Source organism: Vicugna pacos, chromosome 16 (genome assembly GCF_048564905.1).
Source record: "Vicugna pacos chromosome 16, VicPac4, whole genome shotgun sequence".
NCBI classification, from domain to species: Eukaryota; Metazoa; Chordata; class Mammalia; order Artiodactyla; family Camelidae; genus Vicugna; species Vicugna pacos.
The window spans coordinates 34,563,497-34,577,001 of record NC_133002.1 but is presented as its reverse complement, the minus strand read 5'-3'; the positions used below and the strand labels follow the sequence as shown (position 1 = coordinate 34,577,001).

General features: G+C 49.0%; 1 protein-coding gene across 1 annotated transcript in view; it reads right to left on the bottom strand.

Moving 5' to 3' along the window:
- Window positions 1-13,505, bottom strand: part of PLXDC1 (plexin domain containing 1) — a 59,355-nt gene that overhangs the window by 32,457 nt on the left and 13,393 nt on the right. The gene's annotated exons all lie outside the window — the stretch shown is intronic.

Below are 13,505 nucleotides of genomic sequence, written 5' to 3'. Positions count from 1 at the left end.
GAGCTCCCAGACTGAGCGGGAGACATAGCCCCTTACCTGGGGAGTACCCAGTTTAGGGGAGAAAAAAAAACTGGATCTCAGAAGCCACCAGTCTAAAGATGGAGACAGATCCTTGATCTTCAGACATTGCTAGTCTGATGGAGGGGGTGGGACTTATGCAGATTGAATACACAGACACAGACTCTCAAGCAGGCAGATAGGACAGGGTATACTAGTCACTAGAGGGTTAAGAAAGGGGAGAGAAGCAGCAATGATTGCTTTAAGACATATTTATAAATTCTACTATGTGTCATGTGGGGACAAAATAAAGAACAAGCCAGACCCAGCAGGCTGAGAGTTAATTCTGTAAAACCTCTCCTGCACACGAGTATTTAGGGCCAGGATTTACAGGAGGCTAGGAAATGGTCAGCAGGAAGAGTGGAAGAGCCAGGCGAGGAGGCACTGTCTTAGCACTTCAGCCCATCCTGGAGCGCCAGTGTAGGAGGAAAGGAGGCAGAGGGGCAGGTCCACTTGGCTGCTGCCGCAGGAATGGGGCCGCTGACCTGTGCAGAGCCCCGGGCGTCGTGGGTCATTAATCAGCCTGTCCAGCGGCAGTGGCTGCAGACACAGCACAGCAGACCATGTTCTCCCTGCCAACCTGCCAGCTGTCCAACCAGCCTTTGCCCTGGGCTCAGCATGAGTAGGGCCAAGAGATGTCTGCTCTCTCCACCTGCTGGGAGGCAGATTCTTCTCTTTTGACAAGTAACACACTCTGGGGCCCTGGGGTCGGGGCAGGGCTGGAGGAAGATGAGCAGAAGGAACATTGAGGGCGGGAGCATTTCCCACTGCCACTGCCTGGTTCCTCCCCTCCAGCCTATAGACTGCCCGCCCCTCTGCCCATCCTTAGCAGGGACAAACAAATCTAAACAAATCTAAAACACAGATGAGGCCACAGCCCTCTACTCACAAGCCATCTGGGGCTCCCACTGCCCTCAAGACAAAACTCAAACCTCAGCCTGACATATGAGGTCACACAGGAGGCAAGCCCCACCTTCTCTCTCCTCCTTTCCTGAGCCTGTGCATCCTATGTACTCACTCACCGGCCTGGACTCCCCGACAGTCTCAGGCCACCAGTGGTCACACATGACTTTGCCCACTGACCCTTCTACCTGGGATGACCTTCTTGCTTCTCCCTGGGCAGATTCCTACTTCTTCAATGCCCAGCTTAAACAGCACCTTCTTAGTGGTCTTTTCCCTGACTTGCCCACTGAGGACCTCCACCATCCTGTACTCAGGGGTACAATTTGTGAGAGTCCCATGGGCCCCAGCTTGGTGGATTTCTGGTTTTACTTATGAAGCCACCAGAAGGGGCCACCCTGTGCCACAGCCCTGGGGTACCCATGCCAAGGATGCCTCCTCCCATTGCTGCCTCAGTTGTCTAGCCTGGGGTCCCAGAAGATGCCCAGAGGAGGAAGCACTGCTCCCTAGTTTGCCCACGGGCACCGGAGCAGCTGGGCTCATGCCTGAGCTCACAGCCTCCCACGAGAAAGCAGCCCCTTCAGCTTCTGCTTCTCCCTCACTCCCCAGGAGACCAGGTGCCACGTCTTTTCCCCCTGGGTCTCCATCTCTCCTATCTCCACCCATCTCTGCTGGCGTTTCCACCAAAAGAAAAAAAAACCCAAATAACAACCCAAAAAAATCATGTCCCAAGAAACAATGCCCCTTGCACACCAACTCATGCAAAGAGATGTGCACAAAGGTGTCCAGGAGAGGAGTCTGATGGCTGCCTGCCTGCTTCCTGGGATTCACAGGATGAGTGGGTTTTATTTCACCTCAAAGCAAAAGCAACAGTGGGCCCCGACCAACACTGTGCACCTGACAGTCTGTGGGACCCCAAGCCTGAAGCCAGTTTAGGTTCAGTGGCGACCACTGGCCACAGCCACGGCGACAGCTCACCTTTTCTCCCCATTAGCTCCAAAAAAGAAGCGATTTATTAAAGGGTATCAGTTAGCCTAAACTTTTGCTCGAAGAAAGAATACCAAGCATAGATACAATTCAGCCCATCACTGAAATGTCTACTTCCCGCCCCCACCCAAACTCTGAGCCCCTGACACACAGGGATGGGCAAGGTCACCGCTGTATCCATGGTCCAAAGTCCCTGAATCCTTGCTGCTTGAGAAGTGTTTGTCGAGATGAGCCGGGGCCTGAGCAGGGAGCCCAGATCCTTCCTTTTTGCCATTTTACAAGGGAAGAAAGAGGGACCAGTGCCTGGTATGGTCAAAATTTTGGAAGTAAACCTGCTTCCTTAATTCCTGGGCTGTTCTTTTTATGATGTCTTTTTAGGGGAGGGGAACGTGAATGACTAGCAGAACCAAAGCAGCATCCAGGTGGCACTCTGGTCCTTTTGATAGCACAGAAGGTTTAATTGTGTCCCACATAAAGCTATGTTCAAGTCCTGACCCCCCAAGTACCTATAAATGTGACCTTATATCGAAACAGAGTCTTTGCAGATGTATTCAAGTTAAAATGAAGTCATACTGGACTAGGATGGGCCCTAAATCCAATGACAGGTGTCCTTATAAAAGAAAAGAGAGGGAGATTTAGATATAGAGACACAGAAAGGACTCAGGAAAGAAGGCCGTGGGACAGCAGGGGCAGAGATTGGAGTGATGCAATTTACAAACCAAAAAAATACGAAGGATTGCCAGGGGCCACCAGAAACTAGGAATAGGCAGGGAAGGATTCTTTCCTAGCCTTCAAGGGCAGCGTGGCCTTGCTGACACCTTGATTCAGACGTCTGGCCTCCAAAACTGCGAGAGAATAAGTTTCTGCTGTTTTACACCACCAAGTTTGTGGTATTTTGTTATGGTAGCCCTGGGAGACACATGGACATAGCTATGTGCTGCTGTGGCTCAAGTGGGGCAACCCTGAGTTGTCTCCCCCTTCCATGTCACCTCTGGCTTAGAATATTCTGTGGCATCCCAGCTGCACTCAGAATGAAGGCCACACTCTTTACCATGATCTACAAGGCCCTGTGGAGCAAACTCTAGACATTGCCTATCCAATATTCATTTGCTCCTCTTTTTTATTAATAGAACATTGATTTTGTAGCAGATAGCAATGTACCCAGCTAAAAAACCTCATTTCCTGGATGTCTTAAGGTTACCTTGTGACACAGGATGGCTAATGGAATAAACTGAAGGTTCTAGTGGAGCCTTTTGAAAAAGGTCAAATTTGACTGCTTGTCCCTCTTGTCTTTGCCCTTCTCCTTATTCCTACCTGGAATGCAGATGTGATGACTGGAGCTTCAACAGCCATCTTGTAAGCATAAGGACAAGAGCCATGCCCTTCGGATGGTGGAGTAAAAAGCTGGACAGAACCGGGTCCCTGGAGGGATGCTTGTTAAGTCCTCAGATTTAGACCTCTGTTATATGCAAACATGAATTCTTCCTGATGCATGATAGTCTTGCCCCCACCCACCACCTCTGCCTCTCCCCCTGCCCTCTGTGCTCTCAGCCCCTGAAATCACCAACTGCTTGTCTGCCTCAGGACCCTGGTACTTTCTGTGCCTCAAAAACCTCTTTCTCATTCAGTTTAGAAGCTGACTCCTCCTAATCCCTCAGGTCTTAGCTCAGTGGTCACTTCTTCAAGAGAGCCTTCCCGATGCCCCCGTTATACCCTCATCACATCCTGGGCTTCTCCATCTCAATATGCTGCACCTTTGTGATGATTTACTTGACTTTTAGAATTGTTATTGCCACACCTGCCTTTCCTGTGAGATCATAAGTTCCCCACAGGTAAGGTCAGCCTTTACCTATAGTGTTTAAGCACAGAGTATGTGCTCAATAGGAGGATATGTTAATAAATGAATGACTTCAAAGCATAACTGTTCCTCATAGTTTGCAGAAGGCCTGTATATCATCATGCATTCTGGTGACCAGGATGGGATGGTGTTACCAAACAAAGCAGGATGGCAGGTAATGGGGAGCAGGCACTGTCAGGTACAGTGGGAGTCAATACAGCTCCTACCTAGGAACATGAGAAGCCTATGTTTATTTATCTAAAAAAATTTTTTTGTGTGAGGGAGGTAATTAGGTTTATTTATTTATTTGTTTATTTTAATGGAGGTACTGGGGATTGAACCCAGGACCTTATGCATGCAAAGTGCCCCTCTACCCTGAGTTATACCCTCCCCCTCAGAGGCCTATGTTTAAAGCCATTTCTTGGAGGCTTGGAAAAGGGTCCAATTTCCATCACCTGATTCCCAGGACTCGCTTGGTGAGTGCGTTCACCAAACCTCCAAGCGCTGGAAATGAGGTCCCTGGACAGAAGCCATGCTCTGCCGTTGTGAAGCCCAAACAGACGCTATGTCTCTTGCTGCCTCACCTAGAGGTGAAGAGTGGGGCGACTGGGGATGCGTCTCACCAGCCATTGTTCCAAGTCCTCTGTCCATGAAGGACAGCCCATCACCCCAGCCGAGGAGCCAGGCTGTGTGTTACAGGAAGGATCCTTGGACGGAATCGTCTCATTCTGGGAATTCCCACAGAGCCCTCCCATGGCACTTCTTCACTGACAGAAAGTCTTCATCTCTGCTGACCCAAGGAGAGTCAGAAATTAAAGGAGCGAACAACAAGGTCTTACTGTAGAGCACACGGAACTATATTCAATACCTTGTAATGGCCTATAATGAAAAAGAATATAAAAAGGAATAAATATATGTAAACATATAACTGAATCACTATGCCAGATACCAGAAATTAACACAACATTGTAAATCGACTATACTTCAATAAAAAATTAATTCATTAAAAAAATAAAAAGGGATGTGATAACTGTTTAAAAAGAGAGAGAGACAGGGAAATATACACAAAATGTTATGATAAATCACAGAGAAAAAAATGTGACAATGAGTGTGTATATGTCCATGAATGACTGAAAAATTGTGCTGAACACTGGAATTTGACACAACACTGTAAAATGATTATGAATCAATAAAAAATGTAAAAAAAAAATTAATTGATATACTTGAAAAAATAAAAAATAAAAAAATAAAAAGAGAGAGAGAGAGAGATTAAAGGAGCTCCTGCCTCTAACCCCTAGGCAGAGATTCTCGCCAATGGGCCAGCAGGTCCCCCAGAGAGCACGGGCCTCGGTCCCTGTGGATCCCCTGCTCAGGCCAAGTGGGTGAGGCTGAGGCTCTGCTCCAGGGCCTCAGAAGTGCTGAGTGCAGCTGGCCTGCCAGGAAAAGGGCTGCCTCATAGGGGCAGTGCCTGCAGAAGCTGCCACACATTTCTAACAAGCCCCAATAGAACACCTCTCCTGGCACGGGGTGACTCTGATTATCCCCAGGCCAGTGAAACAGAGCTGTATCCATTCAGAGCCCTGGCCTAGGAGGCTCCATGGTGGTGACTGAGGCCAAACCACAGCCTAGAGATGAGGCGACAACTTGGAGCTGGGGTCACTCCAAGGCAGAGCCAAGAACAAAGTCCTCAGAGGTTGGAGGGCGTGGTCCTTGGGAAAATGGGAGGAAAGAGAAGGGAAGCTAGCATTTGTAGAGCTGCGACAGCTGTGTGAGACAACCTTGGGAGGTGACTGCTAAAATTAGTCCCATTTTATAAGTGGGGAGACTGAGGCCCATGTAAGTCTCTGAAACTAGGTCAGTCTCGCTCCAAGGCAGCGACTTTCTCTGTCCACTGTTTCTCAGGTCTTTAAGTAACGGCCCCACTGGAAGGTAACTGGGGCTGCTTATTAGTCATTAGTTAAAATTTCTCCCATCGGAAGAACCAGAGTGGATCCTTTCTGGAGCACAGAGCTGTGGGGCTGTGCCCCGTTCATCTCCCAACGCCTGCACCTACCAAGCCCAGGGCTGGCACTTGGAACAAGGTGGGTGTTAGGAACGTGCTTGCTGAATGAGTTCAACCACAAAGTACCCATAACGGATGGTGCCGGAGGCTGTGCTGAGAATGTACAGTGTGACTCCAACAAGGACAGCATCCTCCCCCATCACTGAGAGCAGGTGACACAAAAGCCACTTGTGAAGGAAGCAGCTGCCTCCTCTGGGAGCCCAAGTCCATGGAAAGCATTCCCATAGCTGGGACATCTTGCACACAGGACGGCATCTCCAACCCCTAGTCTTCTCTTCCCGAAAGGCTTGTACCATCAGCTTAGGAGGCCCCTCCGGTCTAAAGACCTGAATTGCTACAGTTGCTGCTTGAAGCACGTCAGTTGGGCTGTATCCCGTCTGGGGTGGGGCAGAGTAGGAGAAGTCTGAGATGCAGGAAAGGGGAAAGGATAAGAAAAACAGTTCTCTGTCAAAGGAGGAAGAAAGGAAGGAAGGTGGAAGGGCAGGAGGAAGGAGGAATCAGGAGGCATCTCCTGATTCCTTAAGCTCTTCTCTGAGGAAGTGAAGCTAACAAGGAAGTGCTTTCAGGCCAGGGAAGGGAAACCCTGGCTCTCCCTGCTCAGTCATGCAGGAAGAGGAAGTCTTCACATGACTGAGAGTCCAGCAGGGCAGCTAGGGTGGAACATGGAGACTCTGGTGACATCTGACATTGTCCTAAGTATGATTGCTGGTCCACAGAAAGGCGAAGGAAGCCAGCCCTCACATGCATCTGGCTTCAATAAATACATGCTGGAAAAGTTAAAAAAAAGACAGAACTGAGGAGGGCCTGAAAGACAGAGAAGCTAGCCCTGGTTCCCAACAGCTTTCCAGATCTCTATGAGGTTAGGCTGTCCTTTACCTGCAGCCCTTGGATCCCGTGACAGGTCTCTGCACCCTCACAATAAGCCTTTCCCCTGAGACAGCTTGAATGGCTCCTTGGAACCAAATAAGGCCCTAATGAGAACACTCTTGCTCACAGGGTGATGAGAGGAAGGCCCTTCAGGGATACCCCAGACAGTTTGTCACCAGCACAGACAGTGAGAATCTGAACGGGAAGAGAGAAGTGAGAAGCCAAATTTCCGGGAGAATTTTCCTTGGCAATATATTGGCCGCCATGATTTTTTTTTCCTACAGAGTCAGTCACCAGTGGCTTCTTGATTGACCACTGGGGAAAAGAGTCACTTGGCTTAGACTTCACCAATCTTTTGGGTACTTCCACTGCAGGTCCTTGATCATGCTGCCACTAGCACTGGCAGTTTTGATGATGGAGGGCCACCCATGGCAGCGACTGATAACTGTCTCCCAGAAACCATTCTCCCCTTCCTCCTTTAGTAGCAGAACCTCCCAGCTTTAGTTAGGCACATGGCCACCCAGCAATGACTACATTTCCCAGCCCTCTTTACGACTAGGTGTGGTTACCTAACTATGTCTGGCCGATGGAAGATGAGCAAAATGATTGCCCTCAGTAGGAATTGGCTCTCACCTTGTCCATTGGCTGGGATGCAGATGTAATGGTGGGCGCTGGAACAGCCATTTTGGACCACAACACGGAAGGCACATGCTGTGGAAGGAACTTGGGTCCCCAACACCACGGAGGCACTACATCAACTCCTGCTTATTTATGATCACACTATTACAAGTGAGAGAAGAATAAACCTCTTTCGTGTCCAAGTGCTTCGTCAGTTGGACATTTTTTTTTAAAACAAGTGAATCTGTATCCTAATTAGTACAAGGTCCCCTAAGTGGCCTCCTCAGGCCAGTCAATCCAAAGTGCTCTTCACTGTACACCATATAGAGACGTCTCTTAAGAAGGATTTAGAGGTTGTGCCTGGCAGTGAACTTGCCTGACGAGCCCACCCAGTTCACTGCCCGTCACTGCATTTGACCTGCTGTCCTGCTACCCCAGAGGGAAGCCCTCCCCGCACTGTGGACTGGAGGAAAGACGACATGGTAGGGTGACCTGACATTATAAAGGGTCAAGGAGCGTAGCATGAGCCAGACCATCTGGCAAGTCCACCAGAGGGAATTAGGTTTTCTTGAAATGCCTGCAAGAAGCCCCGGTCAATAATCCACATTCATTCTGGGAGGCAGCATGATGTGCATTTCAAACATTTTTGGCCATGAAATCCTTTCTTCCAATTAATCTTCCACGGAAGCTCGATACATAAATCACATCAAAGGCCACTCTGGGGGAAGGAAAGAGAAGGGCCCGGAGCCCTGCCTGCTATGGTACTTCCTTCTCCACCACCCTCCATCCCACAGCGGCCCGTTGAAGCACCTCTGGGAACCCTCAGGGTTCCATGGAGTGTGCAATTTGAAAACTACTGCTCTAGGATCAAGTCCAGGGGCTGTGGAGTTAGACAGACCCAAGTTCAAAAACTAGCTCCACTTCGTAATAGTTGGTGCCAAACATCCCTCCTATCTCTGAGCATCAGTTGCCCCATTGGTAACCTTTCTCACAGAGTTCTTGAAAGGCTTAGACAAAACATACCAACATAAAGCTCTTAGCCCAGCACTTGGTCCGCAGTAGGTGTTTGAAAAGTGAGAGCTATCTATGATGATTCTGTTGGACCCTTCCAGGAAAGGTCTTTGATTGTGGAGGCTGCCTCCTGAAAAACCACCTCCAGCTCCATTTTAAATGCCTGCTGTTACAGTGCCTCTTCTGCCTCAATTATCTATGCCCGGCACCCACCAGGCACTTCATTTCTGACAGCGGGGCAGCATTTACCTTGGCTGAGCTCAAGACCTTTCTAGACAGGAACTCTGGCTAAGCTGTCACCATTGGCCCGTCACCTGCCAGCCAACTGGCAGGTGGAAATGCCAGGGCAGGCAACCAAGGGCACCCTGCAGGGCCTGTTGGAGAGGCCTAGGCAGCCAGGATGGTCAGGATGGCGCTCCAGGCAGCTGGGTCCAACCCAGGACATGCTGAGGGGATCCCATTCCCTGCCTCCACTGATCCTGGGGGCAGTACCAGACCAACAGGAATGTTTTCTAGATCCCTGCTACTCAAAGTCTGGTCCAGGGACCAAGAGCATCAGCATCAACTGGGAGCTCACTAGAAATGCAGGATCCTGGGCTCAATCCCAAACCTGCTGGACCAAAATCCACATTTGAATAAGCTTCCCAGGGGATTATTTGGCACAGTAAAGTTTGAAAAGTGCTGATCAAGAAGCACCCTCTGTCTGGACCAACCTGTTTTTGTCTCTGAGGACTCTGAGGGCAAAAAGACCTGGGTTCTTGTCCTGGCTCTGCCACTCACTAGCTGTGCAACCTTGAGTAAGCACTTTACCTCTCTGTTCTCAGACAGCATTAGAAACACTTACCTCCTAGGGTAGGTGAGTGGATGACATGTAAGGCCATAGAGTGAGGCCAGCACTAAGGGAGGGCTCCTTTAACGTGGCCAGTTGTTATAAGTTTCCCTTACCTCACGCATCCACACAATAACCTCCAGCTGCCCTCAGGAGGTATTTGAGCCTCAGGTTGAAAGAATTCACTCGTCATCACAGAAGTACAGAAAGCAGGTCTCCTGGGCTAACCCAGGAAGGAAGGGACCCAGGCCAGACAAAATGGCACTTGTGTGGTGCTGAGGGTCTGGGGTAAAGAGGTGTCAGAGTGAGTAGAGGCTGATCTGAGAAGGTCCTGGGAGTGGGGGTTTGGACCAAGCTTGGAAAGAGGGTGTGGACAGGTTTTTCTAGACAAAGCATTTTTTTGTATCCCCCACACTTCATGGAAATGGAATAATCATCTCATTCTGACACTGATTCAATATGTGGGTTTTTGGAGGAGTATCAGCCAGCCAGAGATTTTGACAGCATCAATATATATCACATAACCAGAGAGAATTAGGACAAGGAACAACAGAAAGAAAAACAGACCTCCCCCATCCCTCACTTGGCCCCATTCTGGTATATTTCCTTCTAGTCTTTTTCATATGGATATAATTTCACAGGTTATAATCCTGCTGACCATCCAGCTGTGTGGACTGCTTCTGTCATGTTTCATGATACCTAAAGCAGTTTTTGATGTTGAACATGGTCTTTTAGCTGTCATTTGTCATGGCGTCATGGCCATCCACTCAGAAGAAAATTCACAGTTTTCTTAACCACCTCCTTACTGTTAGCATTTGGGTAGCTTCCAACTTTTATACTCTATTTTTAAAATACTACTGTGATGAATGTATTGATACACTTTCCATATCTGGATTATTGCCCCTGCTTCAAAGCCTCTGCTACAAATTAGCACTTCTCAAACTTTAATGTGCGTACCAATCACCTGGGAATTGATTCTGCAGGTCTGAGGGGTCTGAGATTCTGCATTTCTAACAAGCTCTCACCCATGTTGAGGAATCCTGAGGCTATGAAGCATAGTCCCCTGAAACTTCAAAGCCAGGAAATCTTTTGTTGCTGGGATCCCATTTTTGTACTTCCAGCTAAGATCTGAGGGGAAAAGCACTACCTTTTTTTCCTAGACCTTTCTATTAAATTTTCAACCAATTAGCTCAGCCAAGTTTTATAACAATTCTATGAGGCATTCACAGTCCCACCTTTCAGATGAAGAAACTGAGGTTCAGAGTGATGATACAGCAAAGATACACACTATCTACCGCACTGGGACCAGAGTAAGATGACTGTCCCCAAGTGCCTGAGACTAAGGAGTTTCCCAGGATGCTGGACATTCAGTGCCCAAATCAGGACCATCCTGGGAAAACCCAGATGACTGGTCACCTTGACCAGAGCTTAATTCAGAGTCAGCTAATGTTTATCATTCCCAACCCTGTGTCAGCCTATTTACGTGGATTACTGTACACCACCTTTGCAATTACACTCAGGCCATAGCATCCCCATTTGACAATGAAGAAATGGGCTCAGAGGGGCTAAGAAACTTGTCCAAGACAAAAGGACAAACAACCCAATTTTTTAAATGGGCAAAAGAAAAACAAATGGTCAAAGGACATAAGTAGACATTTCTCCAAAGAAGAAATACAAATGGCCAACAAGCACATGAAAAGATGCTCAACATCGTTAGTTACTAGGGAAACACAAAGCAAAACCACAATGAGATACCAGCTCATACCCATTTAGGATGCTATAATTTTTTATAAAAAAGGGTAAATAACAAGTGTTGGCAAGGATATGGAGAAATAGGAACCCTCATACATTGCTGGTGGGAATGTAAAATGGTTCAGTCACTGTGGAAAACAGTTTGGCAGTTGCTGAAAGAATTAAATATAGAAGTACCCTATGACTCAGCAATGCCACTCCTAGACATACCCCAAAGAGTTGCAAATAAGTACGCAAACACATAAAGGTATATATGTTCACAGCACCACTGTCCACGATAGCCAAAAGGAGGAAAGAGCCCAAATGTCTATCAACAAATGAATAGATGGACTGTGGTATATCCATACAATAGGAAATATTATTCAGCCATAAAATGGATGAATTTTAAGATGTAGAGCACAGATTGATGGTTACTAGGGACTGTAGGAGGGTAGAGGATGGGGAGCAACCACCTAAAGGGTCCAGGGTTTCCTTTTGGGGTGGTGACAATGTTTTGGAACTAGATACAGGTGATGGTTGCACAACATTGTGGATGTATTAAATGTGCTTCACTTTAAATGGTTAATTTTTTGTTATGTGAATCTCATCTCAACAAGAAAGAAAGAAAACCATCCAATCAACCAATCAGCCTGCGGGAGGAACAGAAAAAAGGGTCAACAAGGGGGACCTGCGTGGGAGCTGGACAGCCTGGGGCTGAGCAGCCAGCAGAGGGCGCTGTGGCGCCCTTACCGCGCCGGGGAGGGGAGACAGCGGGGACTGAGAACCTGTCACTTGCCTGGCGTTTTGCTCTTTAGTCTCAACCCTGGAAGATCAGTACCCATCCCCCTATTTGGGAAATTTGAAGCTAGTGGGGCTTGAAACGCCAAGTTTAACAGCTGAAGTTTTAAGTGTCCAGCCCAAGGTCAGCAGCTGGTACATGCCAGATCTGGGGCCAGGACTGCCAGCCTCTTTCCATAGTGCTGAAGACCAGACGCCAGGACTCCACCTCCCACCTCCCTGGACACTCATTCCACTCACAAAATCTCTTATCTTCCATCTCTTCAAAATTCAGCTCACGACTTCCCCTCCACCTGCTTCACCCTCCACTCCCAGAAGTCTTCCCCACCAGCCTCCTCACCTCATCCCTTCCCCTGAGTGCACTGGCATGGCGGGCTGCTTCCACGAGCCCTGCTTGGATCTCTTCATGCATCCGTGCTATGAGTCTGTCTGTCCTGTCTCCCCTAGGCCCTTAGGTCTGGGAAGGGGGGCCTTCTCCAGATCTCCTTTTGGGAACTGCCTCCTTTGGGAGGGTGTAGAAACCAGGCAGTATTGCACACCCTTGTCTGTCTTGCTGCCCAGCTGTCTTGGATGACGTGGTTCCTGCCCCCCCGCAGGATCCCTCAGCATTCCTGAGCCTGCCACCAGGGTGGACAAGCTGGGAAGTTTTGCTGAGGCCAGAGAGGAGAGGAATTTGAGGAAGCTGGGCCAGGGGGAAGACCAGAGTAGAGGAGGCAAGTCAGAATTTTCTAGTATGGAGTGAATTTGTTCGATTACAAGTGAAACCTCCAAATCAGAATGCTCTTAAATTTGATTCCTCCCAAATGCTGGCCCATAGGTGAACCACCAAGAAAAACTTTAACTAGTATTTTGAAATCCTCGGGCCTGAAGACATCCCTCTTCAGCTTCTTGGAGAGTAAATTTTGTACTTTCCAGATTTCTGACTTAGCACTATGGTTTTCCCCAATCCCTCCCTCCCCTACAAAATTTCCAGTGTCCCCAGGGCCTCAGGATTGGTCTTGGTGGAAAAATCTCTTGGTGGAAAGCTTGAGTCCAGACAGGAATCCTATTTCTACTGGGATGTGATGGTAGACTGGGCGTGGGAATAAAATCCAAGGAAATGGCTCTGACCAGGGGCCTTGGAGCTGCCAGCTCACCCTGGGGGCACAGGCCAGACGCCTCAAGTCCTCCAAAGCAAGAGGGTCTGAGTTGGAAGGAGTATTTTGGGGAGGTGGCCAGGCAGGTGGTTCTGGGCAGTGAGGGTGGGGAAGAGGTCTGGGTAGAAGGGACTAGGAAGAAGCGGTTGGGCCAGAGGGGCTGAGAAGGGGAGACAGTCGGAGGGGGCAGGGCCAGAGAAGGCCTGGGATGGGGCTGGGCAGAGGGCTGAGTTGAGGGAGCTGAGCCAGAGGGAATGAGCCAGAAGGGAAGCCAGGGCCAGGAGGTGGTACTGAGGAGCAATGAAGAAGATGACGAGGCTCCAGAGTGGGTGTGTGTAGGGGAGGCAAAGGGGATGGCAGCCCACCTGCCAGGCCCTCAGCCCCTTGACATGGCCCCAGAGTAGAGGGAACCAGAGCCTGGTTCCTGTTGGCACAGATTTGACTGTGATGGGGAAAAACAGTGGTAATGTTTTCCTGTTGAGAGCTAACGAAACTTGCTGAAACAGACCAAATCAATCGTGCTGAAGCATCCCCTTCCTGTCACTTTCCTCTCGCTCAGCCCCCTGCCACCAAGATGGGGTTTCCTTTAGCCAAAGAGACCCCAGCTCTCAGAGACACTGACCAGAGACACAAGAGAAGCCCCTTCACTGGGCACCTGCAGGGGCCGAGGCA